Raw genomic sequence first — 23,682 nt, forward strand, 5'->3', positions numbered from 1 at the left:
CAATACAAAAAGCCAAAGCTGACCTGCTAAAAGAACCAAAGAGACAGTCACCGGCTCACGTCTCCTCCTAAAAACCAAACGGTATACACCAGCTCACCCGCGGGCTGCTGGAGTCTGGCTCGACTCAGGGGTGCAATAAGTAAAATATAGTAAGAAAATGTTCAACGTGCCACAGACGGCTACAATAGAAATAAATCGAGGTCGCTGCATCCATGTGTGTTGCTCACTCATTATTTAAGGGGCTTTGATTGTGCGATGGGAGAGAGTGAGACACACACGCACACGCACGCACACACACGTGCTCACACACTGCATGCTCAACAGATGGGTAGAAACGGGAGAGGTTGCTCGGAGGCTCCTTTGCACTCCCGTTGTCGCGTCCTGGTTGTCATTCCCGTTCAGCGTCACCGGAGCCACCTGCTCGCTACCGGGGGTAGACGAGGCCAGCGTCTGAGGAAGACCGTTCTCAGGCTCGGGAAAAAAAAATAATAATAAAACACTCACACGCTCGTCAGTCTATTGAAAACCACACGGAACAGATCCGGGATCTGTGGCTGCGAGAGGCAGCACTGCGGCAGAGACGCACACCACAGACGGAGGCGCCCACAAATGAACCGGACCTCACTCAAGTGCGTGATCAGGTAGCTTTCAAAGGGCTTTCTGTTGCGTGGTGCGATGCAAGTGCGGATGTAAGTCAAGCAGCCCCCCCGCTTTCAATCCCCCAGTGCACGCTCACACTGGCGTCCTCGGCACATCCTGGCTCTTTAGCATTCTACGGGAGAAGGCACCCACTCACCCAGGCGCACAGGCGGGAAGAGACATCGGCGTCAGCCCTTTAACCCGACGCTATACGTGAAACCGGGACGCGGAAGGAGACGTTCCTTCTGCCGAGAACCATTTCCAGTCATCAGGGGCAAACCAAACAAAAAAGCTTTGGCGTGGATGGAGAAGCAATAAAAAAGAAGAAAAGGGTATTCTAAACTCAAAATGGCATCGTGGAAACCCCCCATGAGAAGGAGAGAACACCATCATCGTGCGCGCGTTTGTGTGTGCGTGTGGGCGTGCGTGTTTGAATGGGGGGGGGCGGGGGGTTGTTAGCATGTGAATGCGTTGAGAGAGGCCAGTCAGTATGGAAGGTGGAAATAAAAGTGTGTGTGTGTGTCTGTGTGTGTGTGTGTGTGTGTGTGTGTGTGTGTGTGTGTGTGTGTGTGTGCGTGTGCGTGCGCGTGCGCATGTGTTTCTTTTGGCCACTGCGCAAAGTTACAGGTCTGCCAGCGGCTTTGGAGGCAGTCATACAGCTCCCTGTGTCTCCCACTGAGGGATTGAGCATTCACAAGGCTACCGCTGTCCACCTGTGCTCAACTAATGGGCTCTAATTCAACTGCTGGGACGCATTTGGGGATTTTTTTTTATTTTTTCCCCCCCTGTGAGTCGTACTTCCGTTCAGGTTCCACAGATCACACGTCCCCGCGGATAACCGCCGATATATACTTCAGCCTTGTGAGACAGCGAAACGGGCAAAAACGAGGGTCCAGTTTTAAGACAATGCGACATTAAAAACGGACTACACTTATACCACACGGATGTCAAGAATCAAATGAATAAATACGCCGGATGACTGCAAAGCATTCTGGAGTACTTGGCGCAAAGAAACAATTCAACGATTAAAAAAAAAATACAGATGAGATACATTACCTGATCGTTGTCAGCAGTAGTTATGCGATGCGACGGCTATTCCCCGATCGGTTCCGTGGGTACAAATTAAGTTTCCCATCCATGGCACGTCTCAGATGGAGAGGGAGACTATCATTCATTCACCCTCGCTGCTGCGCGGATTCTTCTCCCCACAAATGTTCTCTGCGAGGCATCCCCACTTCTGTGCCTCCGAAACGGACCAAAGATAAAAAACAAGTGTAAGAAAATAAATAAACGAAAATAAGGAAGGATCGCCAAGGACATGAAATCATAAAGTAGCCATAGATCAAATGAAAGAACGGAACAGAAGGACGCAAAAATAAGAAGGCAATTCAAAAAGAAAAAAGGGGGACGTCGCTTTTGTAGATGTCCACTTTAGTTCAAAAAAATAAATCCACGTCATATAATCTCCATGGTTTTGCGCATATAGGCACGCTGTATATTCCAATGCAATGAGTGGACGCGCTCACAGGCAGCAGCGCCGCAGCAGCAGGGGCTGAGTGGGATAACGGATTTCTTTTCTACTGATGCCCGGTACTCCAAGTCCAAGGAAGCTCTTCATTTGAAGCAGTGGTTGAAACGGAGACGGAGAGGGAGGGGAAAGGGAAATCTCTCTCTCCTTTTTTTAAATAAAACAAAAAAAAAACAATTCTTACTCCGTTTACCGCCCCTATTCTCTCCTCTTTCTCGTCAGAGCGTGCAGTGTGTCTGTGGCTCTCGCCTGCTCTGGCATTCGGGATGGTTATCCACAGGCAGCGGCTCGCAGTCGGGCATCTGGCTCCCCTGCAGTCGCTTCACAAGCGGAGGACAGAGATGCGCGCCCTCGCTGCCCTCCGCCGGGGAACCGTCAGGCGCGTTCACAACGGAAACCTTCCTCCCTCCCGCTCTTCCTACCCCATCTACCATCGCCCGTAGTGACGTCAGCACGCGCGGATTCCAAATACAGCAAGTGCACATACAAGAATGTAACACAATTCGCATATTTGGAACATTTGGGCGACGTTTTGTTTGGAATCCGACTGACGGGCTACTTCGACAACAAATACCGCCGTTAGTCCAATGAAGCCAATACATAACTTAAATAGTTAAATGCACATATTTACATAATTGTAATGCACTATAATGAATACACAACCTGCAATGAGCTGTATGTAATCATGTAATCTTGATACTGGTAATGTATACAGTCCTCATTGGGGTCAGTGTTGGCGGGTGAGTAAAAAAATACTGGACTTGCACCCAGGAGACCACTGTGCATGTCCTGTGTGTAACCAGAATTATTAATCGACTTAATTGTCACGTTACTTAAAGCTGCTACTTTTACTACTACTTATTTAAAGCTGCCGTGTTTCTGAACACCAGGGTCCCTTCACAAAAACGTTCATTATACTGCATATGGGTCGGACAGTATGCCACACACAGTCCTGGTTCTCCTCTGCCTCCCGTCCCTCTAGTGGGCCCAGCAATATGGCCTGGACCTCCAGCAGCGTGGTCTCAGTGTTTACTCCCAGCAGGGACAGACGGGGCACCGTGGCAAAGCTGCAGCGAAGCCGGATCTGGGTCTGTCCGCGGTGGGCTGGTCGCTGCCGGAGGCCCAGCTGGAGTCTGAGCTGAATCAGTTACAGTGAACCGGCATGATTTTGTCCGATTTCCTTTGGAATCCGACCTGGCAGCACCAAAATAACCAATCAAGCTGATGGTGTTGTTAACGTATGTAGTAATTATAAAGGCATCAGTATTAAACTGAAAACGGGTAGCTGGGTAGGAAATGCAAAAAAAAAAAAAAAACACAAAATAACTTTTCATAACATATTTTGCGAACTGTTGAGAATGTTGCCTTGTAGGCTCTTCCGACCCACCGCCAGAAATATTCTAACATGTAAAAGAGATTGTAACAAATATGCAATTCTCTCATCTTAATGTTTTCATGGCCTGGGATTTCATACTTATATCACAGGCACCTTCTATACAGCAGATGATGTGATTCGATTTTGAGGCATCCTTGCAGCATATATTTGCATATGGATGAGTGGTGGCGGGACATTAGTCAGCTCAAGTGCTTCTATTGAAGGCTCGAAGGTGGAGGAAGAGCTTTAGCGGTGCAGCTCTTCAAGTGTAGACAGATTACCAAACGGCCATATATTCATCCGTCATCTATTTTGCATCGTCCTCTCTCACATCTATAACTAAAAATCGAATTTTTAAGGCACTATATGAAATCTATCTTATTCTTTGTATGCTATACTCTTACTGAGCTACACAGCAGTGGCTGAAAGCATTTACATACAATGAAGTTTCTTTTTGTGACGATCAGTCAACAACTGGGCTCTACACTGGCAGCTGAACACAAAGGGAGACAAACCGTGTGAAAATGAAGTCTGTCTGTATCTCTGAAGACAAAAGTGGACGGTATTACATTCACAGCAGAGATTTGAACATTGCTCATGGGCTTAGTGAACACATGCGGCTTCTGATGATACAGAGAAAATAGACGCTTTCATGGGACTGTGTTTGCTTGATTACAGCCCATATATTTACTATGAAACAATGTCCTGCAACTATTGAAAGCCCATACATTTGTTGAAACTATTTTTATCTACTCCTCCTCTTTTTGTAACTTATTAGGTTGCTAGGCTCCCTATGTCTCTACACATAGAAATATGCTACTAACTTGCTGCAGGGCTTGAGCTGCATCAGCTCATTGAGTTGATGCATTGTGTTACGGGCATTCATTTTTAATTGCCCAAAGATGATTTTGAATACAGGAGTATTAAAACTAAATGGCCTTGTACTACCTGAAATGTCTGGGCAGAATGCATGTGTTTGATGTCTTTATTCTGTTTAAGATGAGAGACAGTTTTTCCCCCCGCACTGTCAAAAACCCGCCTGATAATTTCGCCCTACTCTACCGCTCTTGTAAGTGACTTTCTATGAACATTTTGCTACTCGCCTGAGAGGATTCTGCCGAGAATCACATTTGTGACTTCCCAAATTGGAGCAAATGAAAGCACAAAGCAGATCAAAAAGGAAGAGTGTCTGCGACTGTAATAATCATGCTCATTTATTAGCATTAGGTTATGCATTCACAAGTAAAACTACGGCTACATATATTGATGGAAAATTATCCACTCACCGCATATAATTCACTTACCGACCGTCAGAAATCATTTCAAATAAATAATTGGATAAAAAAAGGCTTCTGGTAAGGTTAACTATTCTAATAGAAGGCACACTACAGATAATGCTCCGACATCCTTCTCCATACTAAATGTCCAGGATTGTATGCAGACATCACTCAAACATGACACCCTCGCATCTCCATACATCAACCATTTGGCAAGACAACACAGCATAACAGCATCACTAGAACGGTAGATTTTTCATTGACTCCATCGGCCTATTTTGCAACGTTCTTGGCAGTGACAGAACAATCACATTGTCAGGTCAAGAAATGTTTCTCTGTGCTGTTACAATGGCGATGGTTGGCAGGAGCTTCAAGCATATATCTGTGCACTGTATGAAGTCAATTAACAGCAACATCCTGGATGTGTTTTAGTAGGCCTACGGCACAATGCTACAATTTATTTTTAATTGGATATGTTCATTTATACAGGAGACTTTTTAAATATAAAGGCATTAAGAGCGCACCCCATGGACATCATTCATTGAACTCATGTAGATGAATTAATTTATTTAAGATTAGGCCTTTTATCCAAATAATATTGCCTTTTAAATCCGCTGTCCTTGTCTTCTTAGAGAACTTGGACTGGATTGAGAAGCAGCACTGTTGTTGGCCCGTAAAGCCAATTGAAACATTGGACTGTGTTATTGGGCTATAGAAATGAGTGACTATTCTCATTATCCTGCCTGGTTATACTGGCTACCCCGTATAACCTTGTTACTGAAAAAGACAGTGAAATGGAAGCCAAAATATAGACATAATGAAAGTTGGATGATGGAAGGGAATGTAGCGTATGCCAAGTTTGTCGAATTTCAGAACCATGGAGAGCGCATCGAAGCTTAGAGATTGTGGGGAGAGAGCGAGAACTCAACACAAAACCTGTAGAAGATTTCAGCACCATGGAGAGCTCCATCAGTTCAGAGAGACATGCAAGGTGATTTGGAGCCTATTTACACACACACAATTGGACAGAGGCGCACACACACACACACACACGCACACACGCGCACACACACACACGTAGCCAGTTTGAGGACAGCACAGAGATGGAGAGCCTCTTTGTAAAAGATATTTATGTGATTCCATTTTATTAAACCAAAGGGAATTTATCCATTCTGCACTATATATTTTTTTTTCCATTTGAAAGCAAAGTGGAAAAGAAACAAAGCTTTCTGAAATCTCCATTGGACATAAATATTTACCATGCTTTTTACCACATTCCAGAAATTAAAGCTTTTATGCACAAATGCCCAATCTCTTTTCTCAAATTGAATTAGCAGGTGACAGCCTGCCATTTGCATTAAATATTTTATGTCTGGAATAAGCCAAAACCTTGGATACCAGCATTTTTATGATTAAAAGTTAACAACCTTTCTGCTGAACTAATTGCTTAAAATAAGTGACCTGACCAAATGACTGACACTGCCATTTTACTTGCCTTATCATGCATTCAGTTATCTTTGTTACTCAGTAATCACAATTCCACAGGCTGGGACCTGCACCTCTGGTGGCCATGCTTCAGGAAGCATTTAGGTCAGGCTTTCTATGCCACTACGTATAGATGGAACATATAGAATATGTATCATGTAAGTAGACATCAGCACAAGTCAATAGGCCCCTTGACCTGATTAGCAGACATCTGCTGTGGCCAAAGGGAGTGTTCCTGTATGGACACTATAAGTGGAACTCGTGGAAGAATTACTCAAAGCAGGACTACCAGGGAGAGAATCATCACTTTGGTGTATACTGTACGTCCTATACCTACATTTTATGGCCACTAGATTTATCCAAACACATTTTATTCTCACTTTCCTCATTTGTTGCTGTACTGTTAACCAAAGACATGTCAACCTAGCTTGTATTTTAGTCATCATTTATCAAATTGCATGTTTGCATGAAATGAGCCTTTTCCTTAGTGACAATGGGACTTAGCGTGAGTTATGTGAAGCTGAATATGACATTAAATGAAAAGGCCAAAAGGTGCAAAGACACCCACAACTTCAATTCTGAGTCCCAAATCAAAACACGTGTAATTTCCTACTCCTCCTCTCTGTAATTTTAAAATGCCTGCCCTGTCGGAAAATTGTATTGCCCCTGTTTGATTAATTTTGCGGAGGCTAAATGTCTCCTGAACAATAGTGTCTTTGATTTGCTTCCCATGAATGAGAGCAAGTAAGGACAGACCAGAGCTTCAGGGCTGAACTTGCATTGTCACTATTGTTCTTCACTTTCCTTTTTTCCACTTAGCCAGTATTAGAGAGAAAAAGGTCCAAATTTAAATCACGGCCACATTGACAAATTGCTACACGTACACAGCAGAAGTATTTTTCTTCACTTGAGCTGTACATTCTCCCTGCAGGACGGCTGCAATTGTTTTTATGTCCATATTTATCGCTTCCCTTAATGATTCACTCTCTGCTTTTCTGATCTGTTTGCTATAAATCGGTTTGAAGTTTTCAAACTTCGATCCAAAATAACACAAATTTTCTTTTCATGCTTTCCAGAGATACACATCAGTAATCCTCTCTGTATTAATGCCTATATTTCAAATCAACACAGATGAATGCTTTGGGACGTTATGTCGAGCTAAATCCAAGCACGAAAAACACCTTAATGGAACATAAAATGCTACTGATTTGATTTTATTTCCATTTTCTTCCTCCTGTAAATGTGCAGATGTTGTATGTAGTTAAATGTGCGATTGCACATGTGTGGGTGCGTGTGCAGTGGTACACGTGAATGTCACGATAAAAAAAAGCGTGTGCGAGCCTGTTTGTGTACGTCTCTAATGCTCAGCCTTCTGATTCCTCTGTGGGGTGGGAGCTTGGAAAAAGCAGTGGTCCATGAAGCTAGCTAGAGTTCCTCCCTGATCAAATGTGACAATTATGATAGTGCTCCTTGGTACAACCCCTCCTGACTCCCCCATCCACCCCCCCCAATGCCACCTCTTCTTTCCATCCTTTAGTGTACTGCCCTTTTCTCTAACATGCGACTCTGGTTGTGTGTTTTTACCCAGCCCACGTCCCTTTAACTAATTCAGCCTCGGTTTCTACCTCAATTACTACTTTAATTCAATTTAAAATACTCATCCCTCGAGGGACAACTTGAGGCAATCATGTTGGTAAACATAAATATCCACAATTCATTCATTAACACGGGAACGGAAGAATAAGAAACAATATAATTACCATGTTAAATTCATTCTTAAGGGAACGTGAAAAACCCCATTAGGATTTATTGTCATATTTCAACACATGCATGACACATGCAGAAGGCTGCCTGTATTCATGCAGAAGGCTGCCTGTATTCTTGGACAGGTTTGCTGTAAATCCCCAAAAAGATATTTAAAACATGTCCACAAATTCAACCAGTATGCGTCAATGTTATTGAACTGACTGGTTGAAACGAGATGTGATAATACTGCCGTCAGCACATTTTACAATATGGTGACTTACTATGACAATCATCCGAGTATGAGATAGAAAAGAGAAAGGACACCGCCGTGCTGTTAGCCAGGAGAAATCCAAAAGGATTTAGATGCTTAAAATATAAAATGTATCAACGCTTCAGTTTTTATAGCCTAATCTGTAACTTTTCCCCTTACTACGCCTATTAATCTTTGTCTCTTCTCATCTGTCTGAGAACATGCAGGGTTGGCTGCAGACATGATGGCGAGCCAAAAAAGCTCATCAGGAAACATTGAGGTTCCATTCCTTCCGTGCTATAAATCACACTCATACAGGGCAACATGTAGTGAGCGGTGCATTTCCACCCACCCTTACCTGCAGCTCCGGTGTTAAATTCCAGATTATCTGAGGGAGAGAATCCTTTCTTCATCTGACAGAGACGGATCACAGGATGACCACAGCCTCCCCCCTCGGCCCACCTACAGCATAACTTCTGTGTTCTCTGCCCTTCTATCCCTTTCCTCTCGTTCCTTTTTGGAGACATCTATCACCTCTCCCCGGCCTTCTCCTCAAATCCACCTCCTCGGGTTCCTCCACCTCATCTCTCCATCTGCTCTGCTCATCCCATCTCTCCAGCCCCCTGCCCATACATTTAAGAGCAGCTGAAGCCCACAGCAGACCACACTTTGCTGCCCCATCGATCATGACTGACTGTAGGCCAAACAGGTCCATAAAAAAAAAGGGGAGCTATGATTTAAGTCTACCTTCCTCTCAGCTGGGCCAGCTGCTCTGTGGTGCCCCAGCTGGTTCTTATATCTGAAAACCCTGTGATAGAAGTAATTTTGGCAAATCTGGAGTTCGGCTGGTAGAGTTAACTTCTGAAATGAAGGAATGTAGGTTCACTCCGGAAGACAAGACTTTTGCATGCCTAGGCCAGCAGCTGTTTGTCATACATCCCGTCATTCACTGATCTCAAGCTCACTTATAGTTTCCTTGCTGTCATAGTTCTGTCAATCATGATATCAGCCGTTCTCATCAGCTGGTCTCTTCTATCCACTAGAGCAATGGCACGTCAGCACGTTAACCCATCATCTCGCTGCCGTCTCTTCTTAGGGGAAAAAAAGAAGAAGAAACATTTCCCTCAAAATGTAATTGACTATGCAGTTTTGTTATACGGGAACTAGATTTACAGGAGACCAGGCTGCATGTGGTGCATAAAGAGCACTTTGATAAACAGCTACTGAATAAACATCAACACATGCTAGTCTTTACAACTGTTAATTTCCAATAGGATGTAAGCAATTGTCTTCTCAAGGCATTGCCATGATTACTGAATTAAAGAAAAAAGATTCTGCCACAAAGAACACTAAGCTGGAGGCCAGTATGAATTGATAGTGTAATAAGGATGGTTTTATCGGCCTTTTAAACTGGAAAGATCCCACATAGAAGAGAGAATCCAGGAAAAGGACGTGAAATCCCCCAAAGCTCGTCAAAATATTTCTGCATCACAAGAGTGGCGGAAACCTGTGACCGCTCCCCGTTGCCAGACATGATCCTAATTGAGCGTTTATGCACATGAAATATGAGGCTTTGTTGTGCTCCATCACCATTAGGTGGGCTGAGCGAGGCGATGAATAAAACCTGCCGTGACAGTAGTGATGACGGTTGATCTTGCCCTGTAGGAGATGAGTTAGCAATTCCATGCCAGCAGAAAACACCCATCACCATTAGAGAGCTACACTCACTGAAGAATTGCTGCCATTTCCATCATCTTGACAATACCAAAAGGGAATCAAGATGAGAGTGAGATTGCTTGGTGCACTGGGAAGGAGAGAGTTGGACTTTGAAGGTGGTGGATGACAAACGCTGGATTCCTGAGAGTGATCTTGACTAACACAGGTGTTAGGGAGTTTCCTGATCATTTACATAAGAAAGACTTTTGGGTTCACGGTTAAAGTGGAGATGACTAGAAAACAAAGACTGATTTAGGTTTCACTAACTATTAATTCAAATCAAATCATCAACTAATTATCCAATAAGCATCGCCAACGTATTACCAGACACTCCTCTCTGTCTCAGACTTCCACCAGCTCTCTTGCTCACCCTCCCTTCTCCGTTTTGTCCTCTCTCCCTCTTTGCTATACTCTGTATTTAGCCTCAAGACATGTCGTCCGTGGGCTCTTAACTAAATGGGATCTTTGCTGAGGCCATTGTTGAGAGCTGGGCCATGGCGTAGACAGCACGCTCCAATAAGCACCGCAAACACTAAAAGGTAAAGGCCGTGGCCCTTAGTCCCAAGACTGTTTATGATTTGTTTGTGCGAAAGGGATAAAAGGAAGGAGGGGATAGATAGGAATGAAGATACCATCATCAATGATGTTACATGTGTTGTACATTTTTTGTTGTTGTGAACAAATTTGTAAACTCTCTGGCAGCATGCACCATTCTTAAAAAAAACATCCATTTTAGCTCAGTTTTAGCCCCTAACAGTCCATCCATAATTCATACATGTGGTATCTTTTAATAGACAGGCTAAAAAAAAAAAAAAGTCACAGCATGTGCTCATTGACACAGAAACAAAACATACTGCACACACTGAATGCAGTCCATAAGTGTTCAGTGAGTCATGAAATATTCACAAATATATACGTTTTTGTTGAGTGGACGGATGCATTTGATAAGGATACTGTCAGAACAAGATGACCTCACACAAGCACAAGGAAAGACAAGAAGAAATCCAGTCTAAACAGCACCGTCACATGGTGGTTGACTGCAGTAAAAATTAAATATTTACAATCCACTTCTAGGGTTTTTTTTTTTTTTCTTTGGAAAGCAGTTTTTAGCCTGAAAGGTTTCAAAAGGTAACCTGCTTCCTGTCTTCTGGCCATTTCTCTTGCTTGAAGATACTGATTTAAAGACACTTCAGGGACAATGTATGTAGGCCATTCATCAGAGTATGTGCCAATATGCTTAACCTCATCTAACGGTGTGGGCATCGTTATTCAGGTTTCCATCCAAATTCAGTGCAAATTTGAGCAAACCTTAAATGGGAAAAGGAAATCCAATACTGTGGCAAGTTAAACTAATGCTCATACTAATACACAACATCTGAGCCAATGGTGGACTGATAGTCAATTTACATCATAGAGGTTATGGCATCATTGTCTTTCTTTTTTTGGTTCTTGGGCATTGACATATATATATATATATATATATATATATATATATATATATATATATATATTTCTCATTGGTCCCAACAAATACTGCAAAGGACTCAGAAAAGGCATCACTGATAGAAAACGTTCGTAGGACTATTACCGGTACTGTGTGTGAAGCCTGTGTGTCATGATAAAACATGTTTTGAAGAGGAAATGCTCCCCAAGTGGCATCCTTTGGAATTCAATTATGGTTTGGAGCCCAGGGTTACGTTTTTTCTGACTTTCTTTTCCCAGTGAGGGAACAGGTGGAGAAAGCATTCAAAAAAGAAAATGCTCTGGTTTTACAATCAGTACCTTCACAGTAAGCCACTGCCTTACAGGTCAGTGACCCATAACACACTGGTTACTACTAGTAGTTACACATCAATGTGTTGAACAGTCCGCTGTTATTACCAATGCAGATTTAAATATTGCAAACCTAAAATGGAATTCACAGATCCAAACATGGCACGTACTCTACACCGACACCAAGATGGAAAACAGACACCATTATCCACTACTTCATTTATGATATGCATATTGATTCCATTATTTTACACAATCATATTCGATCTGTCAACTTCCAAATACCCATTAAGTCATGGTTGGTTAGTTTATAGTTAAATCTGAAAGTTTAACACGTTACTGTATTTACATTTCATTAGTTTTTTTGCCATTGGAGCAACAAAGCCTGCGATGTTGCTTTTCAATGAGCGCAGCTGCACCTGTTTTCCCTCAGTCACACACATTTTGTCGACTTGATGATGTGATAAGAGCATCTGTTTTGTGACATTAAGTGGAGTTTTATGACTTTCCATCATGTATTTATTAGCCGCTGATGCAGCAGTAGCAACAGGGGGGGGCTTTGTTTGTATTTAATACAAATGTCAGGAAAGAGAAAGGCAAACGTGAATCTTTCACTGAAGCATGTTTTGCTGTCCGTGTTGCTGACTGCAGTATTTCTGCTGATATGTACACAATGGCAAAATAAAAGAAAACAGCTGAGTAAACTGAAGGTATAAAATAAAAAAAATAAAAAGAATTGGGAAAGCAGTTCCTGTAGGTCCACTCAACCTCTTAAGGCTCAACTTTAATGGCAGTAAACACGCACCGTTCTGAACATTATCACTGAGAAGGATTTACTCCCAGCAGAGCTTCAGCTACTTGAAGAGTCTGCAACCGGCCACACCGACTCTTGTAGCAGTTTGCGGTTTCCCAAAGCCTTAATTGCTCTTAATTATGTTACTTTTATGTTTCCTGCAATTCCTTTTTATGTCTCCTCATTTCAATAAAAAAATATTCCGCTTGTGTCCCCAACGGTCCATCTCATGTCTAATCAAAAGTCCAAAGTAAATCTTATTTTTAGATCAACATTGTTACATCATACATGATCTTCAGCTCTTTTGTCCTTTTGTGGTTGACTTGAGATGTGTTGTCTTTGCTTAAAGCTCTTCCTAGCTTCAGCGTTCTTATAATAACAATAATAATAATAATAACAATAATAATAATAATAAAAATAACAATAACAATAATAATAATAATAATAATAATAATAATACAATAACATCTGGTTGCAATAACTTAATATCTCACTTCTCTGGCCACAGTCATGCCGCAGCAACTCATTTGTACCATATAAAGTGTGTTCCATGAATGCAGCAGCCAAATGGCTGTTGCAGAGTAGCTCACAGAAGTAAACATGACAACAGCTGTGAGGCTGTATTGGACACAGCGGTGCATTAAACTAAATCTGAACATTACCATGCTAACACACGCACGGTGACAATGCTAGCATGCATCGGCTTAGCTGGTATAATGTTTAACGTATTCATCATCTTGGCGTGTTAGCATGCTAATCAACACTTAGCAGGAGGTACAGCTGAGGCTGATAGGAATCATGTCAAGTCATTATTTTATTTTATATTATAGTTTTTTTATATATATATATATATATATATATATATATATATATATATATATATAATTCCGTCAAACCAAAAATATTGGGCAAAATGATTTTTCGGCCCGAGGATCAGGTCAATTTAAAAGTTATCCCAATGCATCACCTGACTTTCATGGATATAAAAATCAATGTATAGATCTGTGTCGCTAACATGTTTGAAAGTTAAAAGTGATATTGTTTGATCTTATGCAGGTACAGAAGATGAAATATTCTGGGATGGGATGATTTCATAAGAAACATTGGCTCAAAACGGTACAGGGACCATTTTTAAAAAGGGAAAAAGGTGCCTGTCATGAAAATGCTTTAAAAAAAAAAAAAAAAAAAAATCTAATGATTTTAATTAATTTAAATTTGAATGTAAACGGTGTTTGTGTACTCAGAGAACCTTGTCCAAATGAATACCTCTGATACTAACCAAACTACAGCCAGTGTAGATTGGATGTTTTGAAGTAGAAATAATGATACAGAAAAGCAAAGGACAAGTGAAAATGAAAAGTAGATAGGAATTGCTGCTGCGTTGAATGAGTTTGGCGAATGGGAAAAACAGGACATGAATAAATGAAGACATATTAATAAAAATCAACCTGAGTAAAGCCCCCTGCTAGTGCGGTAGAAGATATTGTATGCTGCACTCGTTAGTTTTCACACTGACTTCTGATTACTGTCAAGACCTTGAATTCATATCAAAGTGTGCATTCTGTCGGACTTAACCGTTGCCAGGAAAAACTGGGAAATAGAAGAAGCTGTTGTGATTTTTTTTGTACATCCTACAGATATCCACAGTACACACATTGGTACACACGGGGCATGTTTAAATGTATCTAATACGCATTTGCCTGTGTGTAGTGTAGTTACGTGGAAGGTAGAGAAGTACGAGGTTGTCAGTTCTTTTCAGTGTTTGTTGTGCAACATTTCATTTTTGTAGCTAGGCAACCGCTGCACACGCTCAGCTTTTATGACAGTCACAAGAAATTGACTGATAAAAATACTGTTAACATGTATGTGGATTTTACCCAATTCTTTAAATGCTTTAGAAGCAGCATGTTTTGAAAATCCACATTTAAGTAAATATGCCATCGAACAAATTGTTGCTTCATTTCATTGTTAACACATTTAATGCATGCACTCAACTCATAATGCAATGAACAACGTGTTAAGCATAAACTCCTTTGTGCGTTCTTGTAGCTTGCACGCCTTCTGTGGAAGCTCGTGCCACCGTTTAAACAAAGCTTAAACTGGACTTAATAGGACTTTGCCTGCTTTTCACTGACAGGTCCAAAAACTCTTGGATCAGACATAGAGCTCATTTAACTCAATTTATTAACTGCTGGGGGGAAAATCGAGCTTCTGGAGGTACACACACTTTTAGAACAATATGCAAATATATACGATTTACAAAACATAACTGTGCATATGCAGCTTTTCAAATATTAATCAAAGAGTATATCTTCTGAGATTATTTTTCTCGAACCTACACAGACTTGTATGCATCTGGCCCCTGGTGTTAGGCAGTGACTTCCTCCTCCCTGTCTCCCTGTCTGGTTGGCAGTTTGCTCAGTTGGATATGCTATCTGGCTAACGTATGATTGATTGTTGGAATGAGAGACACTCCACTGCCCCCGACTTAATGGGCCAGCAAAAGGACTGGTGGGGTGCCGTGCCTGCATGTCTGCATGTATGCATGTGTGTGTGTGTGTGTGTGTGTGTGTGTGTGTGTGTGTGTGGTTGTGGACGTGTGTGTTTGTGTGCATTTGAGATTTGAAATTGATGTATATGGATGCCACTGGCGCCAATGAGTGTAATCATGTGAACAAACATAAGCGGGCGCTCCTCTGATTCAGGATGTATCCGAGTGTTTCAGTGTAAGTGGGAGTCACAGAGTCTGGCTGCGGCTAAGCTTAATGAAGCAGAATGAAACACGGGTTCCGCGTGGAACGTTATTGAATCAAACAGCCCACTTATTGCATTATACAACCACCACCACCACCCCCTGTGCATGCACACGCACGCACACACACACACACACACACACACACGCACCTCCACTCCAAGCTGTCCTTGAAGTGCTGGATATGCAGTCCATCAAAGGTCTTTCCCTCAATGAGTCTGCTGTCACAAATTACTTAAGTATCCGCCTTCCTCCGTCCACCTACGCTCCACACCCTCTTTCCCCTCATCTGCACCCCGATTATATGTTTTCTATAATCCTCCCTTCCATCCTCACAATAAACACTGAGGTCAGTGCAACGCTAAGTGCTTCCTGGCAATCATCGTTGGTTTAGTGGTGGAAAGTATGTGTGTGATTGTGTGTGTGCGGTCTTGCAGTGGAGGGGGACAAGCGGGGTTCTGTTTAAACGGCCTCCTAATCATTTTATCCCTCTTTTGCAAAGGCACATAATATGTGATTTACAAAGGATTATCTGAGTAATATATACATGAGTTGATTTTTTTTTTGCAGAAACTTGGCCCTCTTCTTTCTTTGTATCTATGCCCTCCATGTCTCCCAGGCTCGCTCCCTCTATGTCCGACTTGCTCCTCTTCAAGCACTTATGTAATGCTGTTAACAAAAGCAGGATGCTTCTCCGTGGCCGTGGAAGGGGGAGAGGGTTTGAGGCAAAGTGAGGGAGAAAGGGAAGAGATGAGCGGAATTTCAACGAGCTGTCCTTGATGACTGACCGGAGTAGCGTCATGGTAACACTGCTGTTCTGTTGCAGGGTAGACCAAGAATCCGGTGTGCACGAGTGTGTGTGTGCGTCTGACACGTGTGAGGAAGCGTGGGAATGAGAAATAGGTTGACGCGATGAGAAAATTCTGCATTTCATTCAAAAGTGATTTAGTGGGAGGGATGCTTCCTGCTCACATGATAAAGATCTTCCACCCACCTCCCTCCCCCAATATTTCTCATTTCATTTCCTGACATTGCACATCAAATGCTTTTCCCCTGACATGTGCTAATCATGTGTTTCTACAACATCAGCACTCACATGTAATTGAATGCATCAACCTTGCTGCAGATCATTTAGCATTACCTTCTTCATTATGCTCCGTAATCTGATTCCACACACCCAAGGCTTCTTTCATCTAATCAAAGTCACCCTTATGCATCCAATCGGAGCCTGGCAAGCATGCGTCTCTGCTGCCCTATCTATTGACGAACTCAAAGATTTTATGACTCGTCACCCTGTTTCCTACGTAAATTGAAGCAAAGATTTATCATCTGTACCATTTACTAAACAATAATGTCATGCTTTTTTATGTCACTGTAAAGCAGACGTTAATCAACAAAGAGGGTCACATGTTTGCCGTTGGCGTCGACCATCCTTTTCACCCAGTCTCGACTCTCCCAGTGGACCCACCGGCAACACCCCTCTTGGAGCGAATGGGAGTACCGGCTAGTAGATTTATGAGGCCCCATTAGCCTTTTATTACTGTAAGTAACAATGAATAAATGTTTGTAATCAGGACATTGGGTTGGTGAGAACAGTATTAGCTTTACCTCATATATCACTGGCAAATACTAGTAGTAGGGACGGAGGGGAACGGAAGGGAAAAGACCTGTCTTGTTTGTAATCATTTAACCCCCAAGTGAATATGACCATGTGCAATGGCACAGAGGCACAAAGGCTTGGCACAGAAACGTTTGTGCATGCAGATATCCCTCGACTGCCAACGTGCAGATGTGCAAACTCAAATTGCTCTCAACCAGTAGTCGGAGCAACTGCTTATTAACAAAGTGCAATTAATCACAGCCTTGCACTAGTCCGGGCCCCTGAGAACCAGTGTGCAGTGAGAGCCATGGGGAGTGAGCTCCAGCGGGCCTCTCTAAATGGCTCTAATATTACATGCAGCGCGGCAAACGCCACTGCTTGGTTGTTTGTCAAAAGAACGCCTACTGCACGCAAATACCTGAGATTAGATGCTGACGGGACTGTGAGCACTAATAAATAACCCCCGCTCTATTGTTCCCTTTCGTCTCTCCACTTCTGGCCACATCGCTTTGCATTTTTCAAACCACAAATAGGCTCCCGGCTAATGTATTTATAACGTATACTCTGCCCAGGCGGCTCCTTTCTGCTTTCCTTCATGGCACCTATGTTGGCCAAACCATCACATTTCAGAAGCATAACAATGAGATTTACCGTACACAATAAAAAACTGCAATTCCCATACCAGATGTTCCCTAGCGTACTGGATGATGAACGCTGGTGAAACTACACTTCCCAGGGGGCAGGGCTTCATTGCCAGTGCTCCTTCTGGGGGTAATAAACTTCCATTGATCCAGTGACAGCCCTGATTAAAATCAATCGTGGGTCCATAGTGTTGCAGTGTGGCAGACCGCAGGGACTGTGACATGGGGAGAGATGCAGTGTGCGGCGTGCGTGCGTGCGTGCGTGCGTGCGTGCGTGCGTGCGTGCGTGGTGGTGGGGGGGTAAAACAGTAAAACAACGTCTATCGAACGTCTATCCCCATTGTCTATGACACCCTTGTACCCTTTACCTTCTTTTTATTTTACCACTTTCTCACAGTGCGGCAAAAGAATATAGGGCTTCAACTGTGCGAGTGTTTCAGTGCATGTTTTGTTTCAAAGGTGTGATTTGCAGCTTTTCTGCAGAATGACACTTTGGGGAAAAATCAATCAGCCTTTGTTTCCTGCAATGTATTAGCAAATTATAATTGGTTGTTTGTTGTGAACACAGAAAGTCAGACTGACATCAGACAAACACATTGAGCTTTCATATGAATCCACGGGGACGCTGTCCTCAAAGTAAAGTAAAGTATGAGTACGCCGAAAAGGGTGGACATCATTTTTTTTTTCAGGAAATTGCCAGTATTGTGAACTTAATTTAGAGTTCCTCTGACCCTCATGGTCAAAACCCACTTGATAGGCTAAGACAGAGATCATAACGTAGAGTAGGCTTTAATTCAGTGTTGTATTTCATGTTGATGGTGATCAGGTGCTCATGTGGTGATTCACTTTTACACCGTGAACTGTAGGCTTGAGCTACGACATTTCGTTGAGATAGTGACAGTGTGGGCTCCATGGTAGCTCTGACAGTTTGACGGAGTAGCAGAAGGGGGTCAATTGTGGATTGTATTAATTCAATGCAGAGCTCTGCCTTCTACTGAATGCCTCCACTTCACACTGTATTAGTTTTGCAGCTTCTACGGTTTTCTGAAAAAACATCTGAGTTTACTTTAGAAAGTCAATCTGCATTAAAATGTCACAAGATGGCACTTTGTGTTGGCATAAAGGCTAATCTTGATGTATTTTGTCAGCCTCTATGACTCAGACAGACACGTAGAGAGACGTACTTGGGTAGCTCCACAACAAACAAAACAAAAACAAAAAAGATAGACGGACTGACCTAATTGGATTTTTAGCTATTTGTCATTTTATTCTTTTCCCCTTTTCATTCCCTATGCACTTTCCTCTCACCTTTTAATTTCTCTGGGGGAGTGATGGTGCATGGTTGTCTCCTAACATGTGACCGTACTGTGTGGGTTGCATACTAAGGCAGAGAAAGGAAACACATGGCCATATATATCCTGTACATCACGACAGTGCATTAGCAACACAGCCAAATAAAACGTTATTGAATGGAACAAGCTGTGAAACACAACGTCAACATAAATCATGTGAATATGACATTTTCCAACTGGGAAATGTGACACCGTGAACTGAACACACCATATTGATGTGTTCATCATGTGAGATCATGAGCTTGAACATGAAGGACAGTAAATCTTGAGTTAGACAATTTGATTAAGGTTTAAGGTAGCTTCATTACATGATATATGTTGTTTCCATGGAACCTTTTTTAACAGTAGGGAAACAAACCCAATACTCAACGTAGCAACTGTCTGTAAAAACACACAATTCCTCATTACTTTCTCAGTGGCATTTCATTTTAAAATTTCTTGATGCATTAGGGTTCGTTACCTGTGGGAGGCGTGGGACTGTCATGCCTCTTAATACCAACAAGCCCTCCAACTCATACGACCAAATAGGTCGTGTGTCACGTCCTCAAATATACGACCTCTGGGAGCGTATTGCGGAGATTCTTCCGCAACGATAGTAGTGGTTAAGGTTAGGGTTAGGTCGACGTGTGGAGGGGGTCTCTGCCGATGATTGACGAGGGGCAATCGTCCGCGCGCACGCGCGGGGGTGGGGGTAGGTTTAGGTCGACGTGTGCGGGGGGGGTCTCTGCCGATGATTGACGGGGGGCGATCGTCTGAGACACCGGAGTGTCGATATTTACTTGACCACTAGAGGGCGCGCTATTTTGAAACGTAACATATGGTCGTAATTCGGTGCTTGACACACGACCTATGTGGTCGTTTTCTCGAGGAGGACAGTCTGCTTAATACATCACTGTTGGGATATTGCAGTACCTGTTACTGATTGGACCACAAATAAGTAAGCTTCATAGGTTGTCTCATGCTTACGGTTCAGCACTGACGACATGAGAAAATTAAAGCAGAAGTTTTCACCCTGTGAGTGCCTTTTCTACTAGTTTCTAGTTAATTTTCCACATTTAAAATCTCAGAGAAAACATTCCTGTCCCTTTCTAAGCTCGATCAATAAATTGATATCATGTTGATGTGGATTGCTTAGTTATGTTGTCATATACGCTTCTGATGTCAGTGACACTGAAGAGGGGAGTTTCGGTTGATGTCAAGAAGAAAAAAAATGCAATTGCATCTAATACTCACCCAGATGGGGTGGAGTGTATCCAGCACTGATCCAATACTGCTGATTGTCAGCGAAATGTTCAGCGTGAAGCAAAGCTCCCAATAACTCTCAGAACAGACTTGCACAAGGCCTCAGGACACCATGGTGATTAAAAAGAAAAAGGGAATCTCTATTATTCTACTGACCCTGATGGTCGGAATCCAAACCCTGCTGGTTTGCTCATACAAATTATCCAACCGCAGGACACGACCCGCAATGGTGCCAGCCCCTTGGCCAGTGACTCATCATCTAGACTGGATCCAATACGGCCTCTGAACTGAAGTAGTTGGGCTCGGAAACCTGATGGTAATTAGTGCGACAGTAGCTGCTTCATTTTGTGGTTGGCTGCTGAAAGGCACAGAAGAAAGGACAATTTGGACCATTTGAGAGGTATGGCAGGTAAAAGGGAAATTATGCTGCAGGTGTTTTTGGAGATGAGATGATGAGCAGTGAGTCATGAATAGAGATAACCTAGCACCCAGTCTCCGAAGGGTTCATCGAGGTTGGAAAGCAGTTTTACTCGCCCTTAATTGTTTTGGGCTTTTTGAGGTCCTGGAGTTTCTCCCCCTTTGAGAATTGATTTGCTAGCTGATCCTGCATTTCCGTGATCGATAGGCATTATTCACATTATGACAAAGTTGTGGGCAAACTTTTCCAAACTTGATTGATTTTTCACCTGACAAAATAACCATATGAAAATAAGAAGGAGGTTTCAATTTGTTTGGAATTCTGCTAGAGCACCTCATTTTACAAGATCAATAGCACTACAGAGTTTACAACACCAAACTGCAGAATTATCTTCCAGAGAAAATAAGAAGTGTTGTCATTAAAATGAATCATGCCTGTGACTCACTGGTAGTTATTTTTTTTTTTTTTTTTTTTAAACTGAGAAATAAGGGATGACACACTGGCACATGTACTTGTCAGATTATATCTAAACCTGGGCAAACTCTTTATAGAACCCTGACAAATTGACTTTATTCATAACTAATGTGATCCTTTTTTTCTAGTTTAACATCAAAAGACAAATTGCATGGATTAAAGCTTCCTTCCACTTTTAATGTCAACATCTTTGATGACTGAACCGTACAGTTAGCGCACAGAAGATCTAAGGTTGTGCAAAAGGCATAATTAAGGCATTTATTGTGAGTCACACAATGTAAATGATTCCTTTAAATTGCACAGTGCCCAGTTTAAGAAGTAGCTGTGAACTTCCAAGACTCTCAACCAATGGGGATAAAGCATATAGCTGTTCTTAGAATAGGAGATAGAAACAGGTGAATATACTGTATCTATATTGTATGAATTGTATCATAAAATATACAGATGTGTTTAGGGAAAGCTCAGCAAAATGCCTGACCTATGCATTCTACATATATAGGGGAGAAAAAGGCAAAAGATTACTTGAGTGAAATACAGAACCTCATTTGAAAATTTTAGCAGAACAAGCAAGAATCTAAATTTGCTTTCATTGCTGTCCTCGGGAGATGCTGCAATCTCCACTGTGACCTGCCAATGCTCATAACGATATAATGGGGAATGTGAGGTGCATGTGTAACCCGTGCTCATGTACCCACGTAGTCCCTGGATGAGAGCCCCTGTTCTCCCTGTGACATGTGTGCTGCATGCACTCCTATCTAAATGACTTGTTAGTATATGTGCTCCAATTTCACCTCGACAAGCTCTCGTATATTTACTGTATAGGATGAATGAGAGGATTAGGATTCTGGCCTGAGGCTGTGTGTGTGAACAATAAACAATATGGAATAAGGAGCTGCAATCAGACCTTAGCGAGAGAGAAAGTATGTTATCCTTGGACAACAACACTATATGACACACACATAAACACACACACGCTCAGGCTTATAGGCCTGTAGCTTGAACGCTGCTGAATCCATGCACCTATTTTCAGCAGATTGACACAGTACTTCTATTTAGTGCTCCAAGGACAACTGATAAGCACACTGATGTACCACTCTCCTTGCCACAATGTGTATGTTTCAATGGAAGCAAGTGAATGAGAGAGAGGGGGAGAGGGAGAGAGAGAGAGAGAGAGAGAGAGAGAGAGAGAGAGAGAAACAAACAAATCTCTTTCAGCACCATCTGCATTTGGTAACAAAACTATTTTTAATCCTATAATACTCAACAGATGACTAGACTTTAATTTAAGACTCCCAATAAGGAATGCATGCACCCCTAACTCTTCTCATACAGTATGCTTACTGTAGAAGTCTCAAAATCGGGAAATGCTTCAGTGTTTTTGAGATCTATAAAAAAAAAACAGGACATCAAATCATCTCCAGGTGAAAAGCTGAGGAATATGTTTTTCTGTTCTCTCCTTTTTTTTTTTTGCATTAGTTGTTGTTTCAGGCAGGGTGTCGCCCTGGGCAACAAGCCTGTAAGCCAAGCAGGATTGATGTTTAATGAGGATGACTCTCGCTGGCTCCTTATCGCAGTCATGTCACCTAGTCATGACGCTTTTAATACCGCATGTCACTCAAGGCGCTCTGCACAATGCCAGGAGGACTTTCAACAGCCACTTACCTGCGCTAGTGTGCACGCACACGCACACACACACAAAATTGTGTCCACGAAGACATGCAAGTATTACCCTCTGCACGTACACACGCCCCAAGGCAACACGAGCAAGTGAGAAGTTCATCGTTGGCGTTGGCATGACTGCAGCAGAGCACATTGAAGATAAGGTGGCCAGTTCCTTTCAGAGTTTTAATGGAACAACGTGGCATCAAAGGGGATCAGAGGCCAGACAGACTGATATAGGAGAGGTATTTAATTTTGAGCCACTACCCGGGACCCCTTGTATTGTTGACATTTTGCTCGAGGAAATACAAAGAGAGAGACAGGGCGTCTGAATCCGTCTTATCTTGGCTTTCTGTTCAACAGGTTGGAGGCTGGGCCAAAGGATCTCGGCAAGCAGCACAGTGAGCGGCAGAACAGGGGTTTTTGATGTGCGTGCCTGTATGTGGGCTGCAAACAGGAAGAGTGCTTTTTTTATCCTCCCCTGAGTGCTGCAGTTGAGAGGTAATTGTCAACTGTGCATCATCTTGTGGCACATCAGATCAAAAGCATTATCAGGTGAAGAGGCAGTCAAGGCCCTTGTCCTTGATGCTGACTCATTGCCATTTCTCTTTTATTCATCTACAACGGATCGCTTTATTTCTCGCTTTAGTGCTTCTATAGGAACAAAAATAAAGAAAAAAGAAGCAGAACAAGAAGAAAATAACAGGAACTACAATGTCTCAGCACTGGCGCCCTGGCCGGGGTGAAACCCGCCTTCACCCAATGTCAGCTGGGATCAGCTCCAGCCCCCCCCGCGACCCTGAATACAGGATAAAGTGGTAGACGATGGATGGATGGACAAGGTTTCAGCACACACAAAGCAACTACAACATTCAAGTCATGGCAGTCAGACACACGTGAAGTTTTTGTGACGCATTTCAAAAAATGGAAGGTGACACTACCGATAAAGCCTTTTGTGTCTT

General features: G+C 42.6%; 1 protein-coding gene across 19 annotated transcripts in view; it reads right to left on the minus strand.

Annotated features, from left to right (window-relative positions):
* The window catches only part of adgrb2 (adhesion G protein-coupled receptor B2), a 195,125-nt gene extending 192,554 nt beyond the window's left edge, over positions 1–2,571 (minus strand). For 4 of the 19 annotated variants that reach the window (XM_084032088.1, XM_084032100.1, XM_084032098.1 and 1 more), the window contains exon 1: positions 1,696–2,568. The gene's annotated coding sequence lies outside the window, so the exon portion shown is untranslated. Of the gene's footprint in view, positions 1–1,695 lie in introns of all 19 variants that reach the window. The other 15 variants (XM_084032094.1, XM_084032090.1, XM_084032091.1 and 12 more) reach the window with 6 other exon arrangements.
* Between the last annotated feature and the right edge of the window lie 21,111 nt (positions 2,572–23,682).

The sequence above is a fragment of the Eutrigla gurnardus genome (assembly GCF_963514095.1).
Source record: "Eutrigla gurnardus genome assembly, chromosome: 17".
In the NCBI taxonomy this organism is placed as follows: Eukaryota; Metazoa; Chordata; class Actinopteri; order Perciformes; family Triglidae; genus Eutrigla; species Eutrigla gurnardus.